The 15,807-nt window shown below is 44.8% G+C and overlaps 1 protein-coding gene across 1 annotated transcript in view; it reads right to left on the minus strand.

The window, feature by feature from the left end:
- MGLL (monoglyceride lipase) overlaps positions 1 to 15,807 on the minus strand; it is a 64,208-nt gene that overhangs the window by 26,343 nt on the left and 22,058 nt on the right. The gene's annotated exons all lie outside the window — the stretch shown is intronic.

The raw sequence follows: 15,807 nt of genomic DNA on the forward strand, positions 1-15,807 counted from the left end.
CTGGATGGTATTTAGATGGTGCACGGGGAAAGTCACGGGGAAAGTAGCATGGCAGAAAATAGCTCTACTAAATTCGTCCTGCAGTAAAGCTCTTGTCCTTTCTTGGTAGGGATGGATTTCAGTGTTATTGTTTCAGCGGCTTTTTAGCGCTTGGTACCCGTTTCTCTGTAACTCTTCTCCCTGCAACTCTGAAATCCTCACGACATATATATTTACCAAACAAGCCAGGATCAAACAGGCAGGTTATTGCTTTCTGTGCTCTATTACTCGTTTCAAACCGTGGCTGGTTGACAGCAGACAATGACTACTAGCTGGCGGGTCTGCACTTCAGTAAACAACGCCCAGGTACGAGTGTTGAGCTGTTGAAGGTTACGGACCTGTATGTTGCTTTCGGGCTGTGCAAGCTACTTCGCAGTCAGTCAGCGAGGGCGTATTTGCAGCTCAGAGAAAGCTCGCTTCAAAATCTGGGCAGGATAGGTCCAACGTTCATGAAAAGGCACAGGACCGTAGTCAAAATAACAGGTCGTAATTTTGTAAAAAAATTACGTAATTTTGCAAAAAAATATCAGGCAGTCTCAGTCCAGAACGGCCCCCGGCCTCCTCTCCCTTCCCCCAGCCCTTGGCTGAACTGAGCATGAACTTGGCACCGCTACGCATCAGGCTGCCTACTCCTTAGCATTAGACGCACTGCCAGGGTGTCCCGGCATGCTTTGTCTTTGATAAATTCAGAACCAGAAAATAAATGCAGTGTGGAGAACGTCAATTTTAAGGGATCGGGGTTGAGAGCATTAGTCTTTGTACCATCCACAATTCAGCACTTTTTTAAAATTTATTTTTGAAGCTAAACAAGGATTCTCAAATTGGAGAGTACTGCCAAGCCCTGAATAAATCCCAGCATTAGAGATGCTGAGGGTATAACAGCTTTCCCCACGAACCGAATCTGCAGACGGTATCTTCAGAGAAATTAACCCCCGAGTGCCACCGGATGGGCTCTGTGGCATGACTTTTAACGCCCTAGGAAATCTCACCTTGTGGTTAAAACAGGTTGTTCCCACTCATGGGGCAATGCTGACGGAGGGTGGAGTAAAGCACAGGCTTAGCTCGTACAGAATAACTTTTCTGTATTGTTTGTGAAGTGGTCAAGTTTCCAGGTGCAAACCTGAATACAAATTCAGTCAAAGGACATGTAGCTACCAAACTGGTCAACCAGCATGTAATTATCTGAGATATGATTGCTTGTTTTCCACCCACAACCCCATTCCTTAGCAGTTCCAAAAGCAAATGCTTAGCATTTGGACATAAGAAAACCCTATACAGTTGCAATTTAACCTTTGTTCTTTTTCTGCCTCATCCCTTTAAATATTGGTGAGATATTTTATTCTAAGCTGCTCTCTTCACTGGCTGAATCTTCCTCTCAGCCTGTGAAGAGCCATTCACAGTAACAGTTTTGCATTCTTGGAGCTCAGGGCTTTTCATCTGCAAGCCCTCTGGAAGTGGCTTGGTATCATGTTCGGATTTTGCCATGAGTACCCTGAGATATAGTGAGGTGAAGCGTTTTTCCTGAGATTCACGACGAATCTGTGGCAGAGCCGAGCAGGGATTTCCAACCACCTTCTTGCATAATCTACTACTGCAATACAGAGTGAGCCACATCCTGATCTGAATCATAGAGGATGGATCATATGATTAATGATCAATATGATCGATGGAATGATCGAGAGATATCCATGGCTACTAAAACTGCTACTCTGTTGAAACATAACAGACCGTAGGCCAGACCTAAAGCTATGTGAAATCCAGGGAAGTCTTCGGAATACCAAGCAAAAGAGCTTTTCTAGTTCAGGTCACTAAAATTTGGCCACAGCTGGCACAGACCAAGATACGCTATCAGCTGAGGACTGGCGGTTGCTTACAGAAAGGGGCTGATGAGTTCTCATTCGATGTCTTAGTGCATTACGAAATCAAAACACCTCCACTGCAACCGGCTCCTTGACCGCCAGACTGCACAGAAGGCTTCATAGTGGGCTCCACACACACCTTCAGGTAAGACTTCTTCCAGCTGGCCTGAGGGTTTGTGAGATCTTTTTGCAACCCTCCTTTTGTTATCATAAAGAAGGGAGGTGCTCAAGGCTGAAAGGAATGCTACTGTGATGCTGGAAAAGCTCATCTGAGTTGGAGACTGAACCAGAGGCTAACCAGATGTTCTGCTTTGCTTTACTAACGGACTCAGAAACTGAGGATCACACTGCCAGAGGCTTTCAATTATGCAGATTAATTTTTTAAAATTATTAAATCGTTTTTGCAAATCACCAACCATGATTCTCATAGGTCCCTGTACACCCCTTTATCAGCTAAAATGATCTTGTCTTCTCTAAAATAAGAGTCCGAGACATGTTAGCTTCTCACTAAAATAGGAAAAACAACCTTAAAACCCATGAGTCAAACCCTGGCCCCACTGAAGTTAGTGACATTTAGCTCCCGCCTTCAGAGGGTGCGAGTGTGTATTCTGTGTGTAGAGTTGGAGAGCTCAAGCAATTATGAAATAAACCCCCAAACCACGTAAGAATCACGTTATAGACGTGGTTTTAAATTAAAGGCATTCTGAAATTAAGGAGAAGCTGCAGTGCTGAGCTGGGAGCGCACACATTGGCACGATCCCTGAAGGAGCAAGGGGCGAAGCTGAGGGCGTCTGGTACATACGAGATCGGAGCGATGCTCAACGGGGGAAGGAAAGGCAGAACCAGGAAAGGTCCAAGGTCCAAGGGCTCTGTGGTACGTAAGTGAGAGACGTCAGTTGATGTTAATGCTCTGCCAGGCTCTACAGACAAGGTGTGAGACCAACAGAGAAATGCTCTTAACTAACATGTTGTAGGTAACTAATAGATGGAGAAGAGAAAAACATTGGCACTGAAATATATAGCCCTGAAGTGGGCAGAAATATACCGGGGCAAGAAGTGAGAAGTTTCTAAGAGTCGGAGGAGCAAGAGCCTGGAACAGCCTCCTCCGCTGGAACAGTGTTTGCTAGCAACCAAACTTGGTTAAAAACTGAGCTTTGACCATTTGTGAAAAAGACACAGGGAAGCTATTTGCAGGGACAAAAGACTAGATAACCCCAGGAGTGTCTTCCTGTCTGTGCTCCTAATAAGAGTATGTTTTAATAAACAAAGAAATGTCCTGTTTTGCATTCAAAATGAATGTGCAATAGGAGGAACATGATTAACTGAAAAAACCAGACACTGTAACCAAATATGTTTCTCTGCAACATTCAGACTGATTAAAGAGGGAAGAATCTGAATATATGAATCGAAAAAGGATGAATTTTCCCTTAATTCATTGTCTATTTTGCTTCTGGGGCTTGTTGCTGCAATCTTCAATGTCTTGTTTGCAGGCAACATTTTGGTTTTTATAAAACCCAAAGAGAGCATTGAACTAGAGAACATTTTGTTTTTTATAAAAGTCTCTGCATCTTTTGTAATAAGAAAGATGTCTATTAGTTTTAGGACTTGTGAGCCAGTCCCTTAAAAGGGCTCACGGTCTGTACAAACAGAGCTACTCCCAGGAAAATCAACGGGGCTAGTTATTTATGGAGGAAATCCACCAATTTGAATCAGGCATACAAGCTCTGTAACAGCACGCCACACTTTATGAATGAGGAAACAATCAAACAGCGAACGTTAGAACTACAAAGTATAAAAAAGCAGTATACGGGCTGCTTCTGCGTCTTTATTTTGGCAAGCGTAACTCTGGCCCCAACCCTCAACCTGATTTGAGGGTGGGCCACTAAGGGACATCTGCTGAAGACGGGGAGGCTGGGGGGGTTGACGCCTCACTTGCAAGGAGCCTGTTGTTGGTTTAGACCCTGTAAGAGCTCACAGCATTTTACAATGCACTAACAACCAACAGTGCAGTAGGTTTGCCTGGGGCAGGCCCAGGGAATCCGTTAACAGCAACATTTGGTGAAAAAGAGAATGAGACTGCCAGTTTCGATGAAAGCACACAAATGCACGGAGCTTAAGTGAGCCCTCCCATGACTTCAGACTGCTACTTACATTGTAAGGAAAATCAATTCTCTCATTCGAAGTTTTGAAAAGTTTGGCTTGCTTTAGTCAATAATTTCCCCTGATACCGTAGCTGTTCAGTTCAGCAAGAACAATTTTATTCAGTGGTTTCCAATGCAGGTAAGGCACAAAGTGCATTAAAAATGAAGATGAAATGACAGTTTTAGGCCATTTATTGACTGGTTATACATTTTACTTCTCTTTGTAAAGCTGCCTGTCCTTTGCCTTTGTTCGGTGCAAATAAGACCTCTCTTTGAATACCACACTCCTTAATAAGGCTGCTCCTCCGGGATGGCGCTGAACTAGACACTAACCTGAGACGGACTGTGCTCCTGTGACTCTTGTTATCTATCTAAAAAGGTATTGAAGGAAACCAGGCTATGTTTTAATCCAACAGGAGTTATAAGCACAAAATATATTTTCTCCTGGACTTTTCAAATGGTGTTCAGTAACTTGGAACAGTCATTTGTAACTCAACAGGATGAGAAACTCCACATCTGTATGAAGATACATTTATAGGTGAGGAATCATCAGTAATTAGCTTCTGAAACAGCCTCCTCCAAATTAGACACATCTGACAAATAAACAATAGGAAAGCTAGTCACATTAATGAAATGCTGTTGCTATGGAAAAATTGTCCCTGTAAAGGTGAAAATAAACACGCTTCCTTTTTCTCACTGTGCAAAGACATCAAAAAGCATCTCCCTGAAGATGAAGCTGATCCTAATTGTAGATACCATTAAAGTCTGCTTTTAAGAGGGTAATTTCTTCACCCATTTCAAAACCTCCCGTGCTTTAATTTTGGAAGCAACTTCCCAAATGCTAGGAGGCTCTTTAGTTCATAAAGAGCAATTGAGGCTGGAAGGGACATATGGAGATTATCTAGTTCAAACCCCTACTCCAAGTGTTTCCCATTCAATCAGGTTGCTCAGGGCCTTGTTGTGTTGAGCTTTAAATATCACCAAGGCTAGAGATTTCCCCACCCCTCTGGGTCCTGCTCCAGCATTTGACTGCCCTCATGGTGAAAACATTTTTTCCTTGTATCTAATTGGGATTTCTCATGCCGTGACTTGTGTCAGTGCCCTCTCATCCCATCACCGTGCACCTCCAAGAAGAGTCTGGCTCTGCTGTCTCCACATCCTCCTGCTGGGGACTTGTAGACAGCAATAAGATCTCCTCTTAGCCTCCTCTTCTAAGGCTAAATAAACCCAGTTTTATCAGCCTCTCCTCGTACATCTTGTTCTCCAGTATTCTAATTGTTTTGACAGCCCTCCTCTGGCCTTGCTCCAGTATGTCAATGTTTTCCTTTTACTGGGGAGCAAATTGGATCCGGTGCTTCAGATGTGGTCTCACAAATGCTGAATGGAAGAGAACAGTCACTTCTCTTGAGTTGCTGGCTATAATCTTTCCAGTACAGCTCAGTATGTGGTGGCCTTCTTTGCCACAAGGTCACACTGTTGACCCACGTTCAACTTGTCTGCAAGGATCCTCCAGGTCCTTTTCTGGAAAGCTGCTTTCTATTCATTCAGTGCCCAACCTTTAATGCTGAATGGGGTTACTCCACCCCAGATGCAGAGCTTCACAAGCGCCTTTGTTAAAACTTCATAAGGTCCCTGCCGGTCCATTTCTTCAGCCTGTCAAGGTCCCTGTGAATAGCAGCCTTGCAGCATACGCTCACTTTCCACAATTTGGTACCCCTGTAAACTTGTTGAAAGTGCTCTCCATCCCATCATCCACACCATTAATGAAAAAGGTATATGCAACATCTACTTATTTTTCCCATTAGAGAATACAGATTCCTCTGACACTTCTTGAGGCCAAAGTCCTTGCTGATATGAACTAATGTCCTGCCATGGATGACAGTAAAGGAAATGACCCTTGGAACAAAGTCTGAAGCAAGTCTGATGTCGGTCCAATAGGCCCAGATAACAGACATAGCTAGCAACATGAAGTGATCTGTTTTCTCAGCATTAGCTCTTTAATAACCATCTGGTCCTTGTCCTTCCACCCTCAACCATCTTGCATGCAGATGTACTCCTACAGCTAGCAAAGCTGGTTATGGGAGAGCAAGTAAGCTGTTGAAAACATTACACGAGGCTGTCAACCCTCCGTCACTAACAGGAAATGCAGTTACAAGTTACATGCTGAACCTGCTTTCTGACATGGTGACAGAGTTATCCTGGATTTACCTGAGCAGCTGTGAAAGCAGAATTTGACCCTTGATGTGGGGATTGATTTATATATGTAAAGACTGAGTACAGGTGGCAATTGCACAGATCTTTGAGACTACAAAACAACAGGTTGTAAAACGAAATGAGCTCAGTTCAGTCAAGGCTATTTCCTCTTTAGTTTCCCTTATTCACCAAAGTGAACCCTTTGTCCAAATAATGGATGTTTTATTCCTGATTATCATGACCACTCGTCCAAAATTCCTATCACTTAGTCCCAACATTGTCGGCACCCCACACAAATTTAGTGGCCCGCTCCTCTTTATCATGGAGGGTATCTCTCATCTGAGAGGCAGAATCATGGAAGGGAAGCCAGAAGGACTCAACCCTCATGGGAAGAACGAAGCCTTTTAAGTTTCCCGAATGAATGACACGTCTTTCCTCTGTCGTGCCGTCTGTCTGTTAACAGTTAAGTGACAGGTTGAGGAGCACGGTCTGGAAGGTGGCCAGTGCCGACAGCTCCACGCTCAAAGTCGTCGTGCTCAAAAGGGAGCACTCTGTTCCTTCTATCGCTGTGTCCCCTCTAACTGGGGCCCGTTGTTACAGCCTCACGCCTCCTTGTGCGAAGGCCAACAGCGAGGCTTTGTTCAAGAAGCAGCTGCTGAGAAGATGTACTATCTCATGGAATGACCCACTGACATTTCTCCCTCCGCTCATTAGTAAGCAGTGAATAATTAGGAGAAAGAGGGCAGATTGCGTGGCCCGCTGCTTTCAGAGTAGAAAGCCAGCTCCTCAGATGCCAGTGTGCCCCAAAAGGGATTCCCTCATAAAGCGGGCTTGCAGCAGAGCCAGGGGAGATGGCTCTGTAGCACCTTCTTCTCATCACCTGATGGAGTGAGGAAAGGGAATGGCTCATACCAGGTGGATGGGGCAAGGCTGGAGTATAGAGTGTCCCAGCTTCGCTTCACAGGGAGCTCAAACCCACACCTCTGCTGCATCGAGAGCAAGCTCAGCTCACCTGAGCCAAAGATCCCGTTCAACCGGATGATACGTTGTTGTTTATTCAATAATCTATTGTTATAGGGTGGATCTACAGCAGTGAGGAAATGGTTGAGAGGTTGGAAGGAGCAGAGTAACTGGGGGAACCGAGGAAACTGTAACCATTCTTTCGCAATCTTTATTGCGGTCCAACACGATCATCTAGTGATGTCCACATATAGGGGCAGTGATGAAGGAGCATCTGTGCTGCCTTCCCCCATCCAAACAATGCCTGCGTCCAGCTCTGGGTTATAGCACAGCACTTATCTGCCTGTCTTATATCGCAGATTATACCACAACTAAATCTGACTTAAAAAAAAATAAAAAATCGGTCAGATGAACAAGTAGATTTCTTTGAGCAGCCCAGGTTTGGTTTGATATGTTTTCATGGCACACATTAGATGCCACTACATGTCTGATTTCAGGTGCTCTTGCTTCTATGTGTCAATGCGAAAGGTGTATCCAGGCCTCATAATTTCCAAGCCCCCCTTGCCTAAAAGATAGGTGCAGGACCATGTTTTCCCCACTTTTACATCAGCATGGCTCCAGTATTACTCTTGGGAGGTCCATGAAACAAAGAAAGTCTCATCCCCTGAGTGGAGTGGAGGGGAAACACCTCTGAGTATGTCCTTTCCTAACCCAAATGTTTTAAGCAAAACACTCCACTGCGGCTTATGTGTGCGCTGTCAGATACATCGGCTGCGTGCAGCCTTACTGTCTCTTTATTTTTAGTTTGCTGTGGTCTAGCTGCTTCCTGGCTCAACAGTGTTGTTTCATCTGCTTTCACAAGACAAACAAAATAAAAGCCGCACTTGCATTTCCAAGTCGCAGCTTGTGGCTTACTCTAGAGCATGAGACGCCGTAGGTTATTTGCTTTCATGGTTCACCTAGTGTTTTCTTGCTGTTGTGTAGCTGCTCTCCTCAAACGGAAACACTGCTTACCACCCTGAAAGATGCCGTGCGGTGCAGGCAGATTCGGGGCTGTATGATTTGAATGAAGGGCGAGCGCTGAAGATGCAGAATTGCTGCTGAGACGACTTCACCGGAGCAAGACTGGGCTGCAGAAGTCTGTAATGAGCTTCTCAAAAATAACAATAATAGCGTGCACACCTCTGATTAATGAAACCAAAGTACTTAACAATTGCCTGCTATGCCACAGGATACTCCCCCCGAGGTTGGGCTCCACTGTATTCTGATACAATTACAGGCACATTTCAGCAATATTGTATGGGTAAGAGGTGTATCCAGGCCACTTTTTCCTACACAAGGTGTGTGGCCCCTCTGGGACGTACTATCTCCCGACCACCAACAGAGCCCCACTCCATGCAGCAATCTGGGAGAAAGCAAGAGAAAATACACTATCCAGTTGAAAGAGCGTGTCTAATGCATGGGGAAAGTTCATCTTTTATCAGTATGAATCATTTGACCTATAATTTCAAAGAGGCTCAAACTGAATGACCGGTTTTCCTTAGCAAGCTGTCACTGCTGCTCTGAGATCCGATGCTACAAGACCAGTCACTCCAGAAGAGCTGGAGGCAAGAAGCGACTGGTTTCACTTTGCCTGGAGCTCATCAGTGGTGGGCAGGCTGGTCTCCCACTTCATCTTGAGTTCATCTTGCTTTTTGGTCTTCCAGTTCAGAATTCACATTGTGTTGGGAGAAGCGCACGCCGCAGCCCCACTTTACCTGAGAACCCCCACAACCGAAGAGAGTTAGAAAAGGGTGGCAGAAGTAAGTTTACTCGGTAGCTATTTGTTTTATAGGAGGACTTTGCTCCAGGTTCTTAGAGTTTTCTCACGGCCTAAGGAATTACGTGGAGTACTGCAGTATCTGAACTCTCACCCTGTAATTACGCTCTGTGGTTTCACCTCCTGCGTGCCCCACACATGCTAAGCATTCCTCACCGCTGCCCTGCAAGGCAGATAAGCCTGACTGCTACCTCCGTTCAACATCTGGAGAAGGAACGGCTAGGGAGAGCTAGGCTGGCTTGGGACCGTACCGAATACGGAGTCAAAACAGGGATAAGGGCACCGGCAGTGCTCTGCCAGCCAGGCCAAAGAGCCATCTCCTCTGGGATCCTCCTGCTAAGAGGAACCTATAGAGGATGCTTAAAAGAGAGAGCATGAGAGGCTGGGCAGACCAGGATGACTCTTCTCTGCTATATCCCCTCAGTTTCTGTCTCTGCCCACACGCCGCGCAGCAGACATCGGTGCCTGCTTTTGACATCGCAGCCATGTTTATGACTCAATCTTCCCCCGGGTTAAAAGGGGAGAATGGATGAATTCCAGACAGGGCTCACGGGTTCATCTGACACCTCACATGGATCACGGGTCAAAGAATCATTTAAGTGTCGCCTTATATTCCTGTTGGTTTTGCTCTGCCATGAGCTTTCAATCTAGCAGTTTTCAGAGCTATATGCACAAAGATTTATGTCCACACACTTGTATCATGGTGGGACAGATTAATCACCCCTTAGCAGCTCTCTCTCCACTCCAAATGAGTTACCATAAAAGACTGAAAGACAGACAAGTTGAGATAATTTGAAGAACAAAAGGGCTAATTTCCCCATAGGGAATGTACTTGCAAAGTTTAATCTGAAGCTCTGAAGAACTTCCTTCTTCTTTGCTTGACAATCCTAATGAACTATCAGTGGCAAATGCCCCCGCAGCAGTCCTTACCTGACAAACATGAACGGGCTCGGAGTCTTCAGATTGGAACAGTTAGTAAAAATATTAAAAGAAAGCGCTTTCCTGACTCTTGAAGAGTGGGGTTTTATGCAGAGGAAATACATACAGAGAGAGGGGAACTCAACCTGACAGCTGGGCTCTGACTCTCCTCCTGCCCTTGCAGCCACCACTCCAGTCTGTGAACTGTAACAGCATTTTCCACCCCCCCACGGCACTCGTGTGTAGGAAACACTGTGATTTTGCACAACTGCAGATCTCACTGCCTGCCAGCCTTATCATGCGGTTGTTACGCGATAATCTGACACTAAGGACTTCAGACATGCAGGGTGATGGTGAAGAACAGAATAAAGAAGCGCTGCAGGATGTGGAAGATGAAAACCAGTGAGACACAAAGGCCAACAAGAGAACCTGTCTCTGACCACCCTTCCCCTTCCCCACAAACACCCTCAGTGTCACTCTGAGAACCACCAAATCTGACTTTTACATTGAGTCTCAGAATTTAGGTTCCTGCCCTGTTGGGTTTCTTTATTTTTATTTTTTTTATACAGTTTAAAAGTTCTGCCAGCCATGCTAGCCTACTACGGGAGCTCTGCCTAGAGCACGCAGTAGGTTCAGGACCTGTATTTATGCATGGGGCTGGGCACCACTATGAATTTCTCCTAGGAGAACAACTTCCATGACTTCAGAAAAAGCCCGGAAGAGGATGCACTAACACAGGTACACAGCTACTGCTATTTTCTCTTGCCTAGCCAAGGAGAGCATCTGTCTAAGGATGAGCGCATCAGCCCAGAGTATGGCTGCTGGTATGGGTCAGGCAGTGCAACTTCGTGTGCAAGCAAATCCCAGTTCTGTGTGCAGTTCCTCCTGCTGCGGGGGCACGGATGAGAACAGGGTTCATGGGGAGAACAGTCATTTTGCACTCCTGCAAATACTAACGTGTCCAGACCCGTGGTTATTTCCAGTACTGCATATAGAAGATTTTATTTGCAGCAATGTTCAAGTATTACGCTGAAAGCCCTTCTCTAGGAAAAAAGAAATAAAAACAAATACCCACAACCCATTGTAAGCCTCCTGTCAAAGGAAATGCAAACAATGAGTGCCATTCTTTTCTATCTCTGCAGAAAAGCAGTTCAAACTTTTCCTGCTCTAGTGAGGTAGACTCAATCAGAGGAAGCAGAAAGAGAACAGACTGCTATGGGTAAGCGGGCCCACACCCAGCCTCGCTAAGTCACCAAGGAACAGTGATGCTGCTCTGCGAGCAAACCAGCTCCGAATAACACTTGCCAAGGCTATCCTGACTCCATCCCTGGAGAGCGCCCCGAAGCCTGCCCGATCACATCATCAGGGAGCGCTGCTCTCCAGGAACATTCCTCATGCTGGCGTGCATGAGCCGCTACTCCTCACTCGCAGTGCTACCCTAATTCTTGCTCTTACTAATGCTGACATCCTTCTTAGTCATTACCCCCCCTCCCAGTTTGACCATGTTTAGTCCTTTTTAACCTTTCTGGGTAGATCAATCCTTCCCAGTGCTATGAATAAATAAAAGCCTTCTGTTCTCATCAACAAAATGGTCTTTTAACAGTTGCAAGAACAACACTGCAATCACTCGGAAAAAAAAACAAAACCAAAACAGCTAATATTTGATGCATTTAAAAATATCCGCCTCTGGCTATTTTCTACTTTTCAGAAATACGTGCTTCGTTAAATAGAGAAAACAGTGAGAAAATTAATGGGGAGCACAAGCAGCAGTAGGTGTCTGAGAGGGACCTGCTAACCCATCAGAAATGCTCACCACACACAAAGTAGCAGCAGGGCTGAAAAAGAAAGCTGAACTTCAGTTAGAAACATCTAAGGAATATGAATAAGCTGGTAGAGCGGCAACCTTTCCCTCTGCTTTGATCTGATGCTACACATAACTCAAGAGTGCGAAATTCAACAGCTTCAAAGTGGGTCGAAGAGTCGGAGGTCTCCATGTACCAGGACAGGTAGAAGGTTTATTCCGCCTGGAGAGAGAGGGAGGTTGGAGGGGCTGGCCTCAAGCAAATCTAAGGGCTAGGACCTGCTGCCAGGTTAGGGCTAAGTATTTCACCTTCCTCATCTTCACGTAAGACAGCCACATTACCCGTTAAGGAGCACCAGCAAGTCCAAGTGAAAAAGAGGGCCAGTGCCAGTACTGTTAAAAAGTGTAAAAGAGAGAAGTAAACACATTTTTGTGGCCCTTGCATCTTGGAGATGCTTTTGTAACTGCTATTAGTTGACACGTACTTTTGAAGGTGAAATTGCGGTTGTTCTGGGCTCTGGCCATGTAATGCAACCATAAAGAATAAGATCTCAGCAAATGAGATGTTATAGGAAGAGAGATGAGGATAGCTGGAACATCATGTGCTTTACCAACTGAAAATGCTCGGTATGAGAAAACAAAGCCACATTCTCTACCCTTTATTCTCATTTTCCTTGGCTCTCAGCTTTACAGATCCCTAAAAACACTGCATTATAACTAAAGGAACTGCAATCTGCCTGCGACTGACTGAAGAATTACAATATCACTCCAGTTTGATGCATCTCCCACGGGTATTCCTTCTAAGAGGGCTTTCCTAAATTGATTGCCAATAACCTAATATGTTTCTGTCTCTTTTTTTCTGTCATCAGAATGTTGCCATAATAAAATAATAGTAATATAGAAAGGAAATTGAAAAAGCGAGATATCATTTCGAAATACCTAAAGCTTGCAGAAATGTCACCCCAGCAGCCTTTACTCTGCCTTCATGAAGCTGCATGCCAAGTAAACCCAGAAATCATAGGAAACCATTACCTGTCTATTAAAAACACCATGTAAGAGGCCACAGAAAAAAATGCCGTATTATAAAGCAATACCATTTTCCTCTTTCATGGGGTTGATATAAAACAAAGCAATTTAACAATATTAGATGTAAGGCAGGGTTAAGAGGTCTTCTGGAATTAAATTTTCACCACCACCGTGGAAAATTTCTAATACATATCTATGAGGTCCAGCGGTCTTGGGATTACTGTGAAATACCCAAAAGAGTAAATGCACGAATCCTGACATACTAAGAGAACTGAGCCAGTGATACCTTATACGGGTCAATACTAAGACACAAATTTGGGTAAATACTGTTACTCCGTGAAGCGCCAACCTTTTTGCTGAAGCCTCGCGTGTCAGCAAACAGTGGTGCAGAGCAGCCTTCGGCAAGATTTAGAGCCGGTGCGTAAGCTCCTACGGACTCAGCCATATAAATGGAAATTATTTTTCCTTCTTTTGACTGAAGGATAGACACAATATAAGTCAGTCAAGTCACGCATACTACAGCCCTAGTAACTTCCCAACTCATTTGGGAAATCATGCTAGCCACACTGTGGAACTGCATTAATAATCTCACAGATAATGCGTCTATATTGGGAATTTTATCCATGAGAATACCAGAATCAGAAAAAATGCCCAGGTCAGGAAATCTACGCCAAGCTCATAAGACTAAGAGTCACTGTGAGAGACAGGGAACAGAAAGCAATTGTTTTGCTAACACAATTGAGTAATTAATATTACCCAAAGATATCCAAAGGATGGGACGCAAAGGGGGAACACACTGGTGAAGCGATTTGGAATGGACAAAATGGTGGAGGAAAGCTATAAACTTCCCAGTCTGACCTGAGCAAATTTGGCAATGGAGGTGTTTATGTCCTTCAGCTCTCGCTGGTATCCAGCTCGGGCTGTATTCCACCAAAGTTTATCCTCACCGCTTACCTCCTTAGATGCAAAGATTATTTTACAGAGCCTGAAATATGTTGTCTAACTTACAGTGAATCTAGGCTCAGTTAAATTAGCTCTTTGGGTTACACAACTGTGTCTCCATTGTTCTGCTTTCAGGTTCCTCTTTACCCTCTCCCCATTGCTGATGAAGAAAAACCAAACTGACTTTACAAAGAAAACTGTAGGTTTGTCAGGGAGAATGAAGTGGTTAACTGGCCTGAGCAACCAGATCTGTACTAACTGAAGTGAAGTAATTAATCCAGTAACATCAGTCTATAGAAAAAGCTCATGAAATATTTATGCTTCTCTAGTCAAAAAGATAGTCAAGGAAAAAGGGAGCAGATAACTATCTCTCTATACAGAACCAAAGCATGCCTGACAGGAACCTTCACCCCAAAGACCCTTCTCCATCAACCGAAGAGGCATTCTCCATATCAAATCCATGCAATAAATACAATGTTTTATCATTTCTTCTAGGTTTGTTGCTTCAAATATTGCTATTTTAACTCTACTTCTTAAAATCTTTATCAAGTTTTAAGGGAATGAGGAACTAAGGCGTGACGTTAAGAATGCACAGCGAACAACCGCAGTCTCTTGTAGGCCCATGGTGGCTCTGAACAAATTGCTTGTGTGTCCCAGACTTCAGTAACTTTTTGTATATATTGTCTGTGGTCTACTCACAGCAGCTGCAGAGTGGACAGCACGTGGCCTGTTTCATCGCCCTTCTCATGAACTCTATGCCACACAGATAAACAGAGAGGAATGGAGACACTTTCTACTGGGATTACTGCAGGCTCCCGCTAGCCTACGTCTAACTCAGAAGGAAGTATATCGAAATGAATGAATCAACGCTAGGAAACATTGTGCCTATATAGGGAGAAAGAGACTCATGTGGTCAGCAATGATACTTCTGCATGGGTCAACTGTCTTTGTAAAGCCAGCCCTGAATACGGAATGTGATCGATTGTCCAGAAGAAACACAGTTTTTATTTATTTTCCTTGCAAGCTGTCCTGAGGACTAGGTATTGTCTTTTTCAGGGAAAATATAGGGTTAATTTTTGCACGTAAGTGCAGTACTGTGATTGAAAGGGAGTCATGATAGCAAGTGCGAGGGGAAGCCTTGGTCACCCAGATTCAGTAAGGTTTTACCTTTCCTCTTGCACACTAAATGGTGCAATGTCTCACATGCTCTAACTTCTACCACATTCAGGATCTTCAAGCTCAAATTAAGCAGTCCTGTCTTTGAGGAGATCTAGGGGCAGGTCTGAGTCTCAGCTTCAGCCAAGTAAATTGCAGTATACTTCCCAATCTATTGCAGTATACTTCCCAATCTATTGCAGTATACTTTCCGATGTCAGGGGAGCATCTGCCAGAAGGAGATCGGATTTACACTAACTGAGATTCATCCCGTTTCAACCTGACAGCTCAGAACCTGGCCTTGCCTTTTGTCCACTGCCATCATTAGTGAGGAGCGGCTGAGGGACCTGGGGTTGTTCAGCCTGGAGAGAAGGAGGCTGAGGGGAGACCTCATCGCTCTCTACAGCTGCCTGAAAGGAGGGTGTAGAGAGGTGGGGTCGGTCTCTTCTCCCAGGTAACAAGTGATAGGATGAGAGGAAACGGCCTCAAGTTGCGCCAGGGGAGGTTTAGACTGGACATTAGGAAATTTTACTTCACCGAAAGGGTTATCAAGCACTGGAACAGGCTGCCCAGGGAAGTGGTGGAGTCGCCATCCCTGGAGGTATTTAGGAGACGTTGGGATGAGGTGCTGAGGGACATGGTGTAGTGGTGGGCTTGGTAGTGTTAGGTTTACGGTTGGACTCGATGATCTTAAAGGTCTTTTCCAACCTATACGATTCTGTGATTCTGTGATTCTGTGATTTTGCTAATATCTAGAGTGACTCTTGCAGGCAGGCAGCCATCTGCAATGATAAAAACAAAGCAAAGACTTCCAAGCACAAGGAAGCCATAAAGTTGCAAGAGTCAGGTGTGACAGGAGGCTACCACAGAACCAGGACAGATGGTTCGAATATGTTACCGAGATGACCCAGCTCATGTGCTGCAGGAGATCTGGTGATACCCAGCATACCTGTG

This window comes from Ciconia boyciana, chromosome 11 (assembly GCF_034638445.1).
Source record: "Ciconia boyciana chromosome 11, ASM3463844v1, whole genome shotgun sequence".
Taxonomy (NCBI): Eukaryota; Metazoa; Chordata; class Aves; order Ciconiiformes; family Ciconiidae; genus Ciconia; species Ciconia boyciana.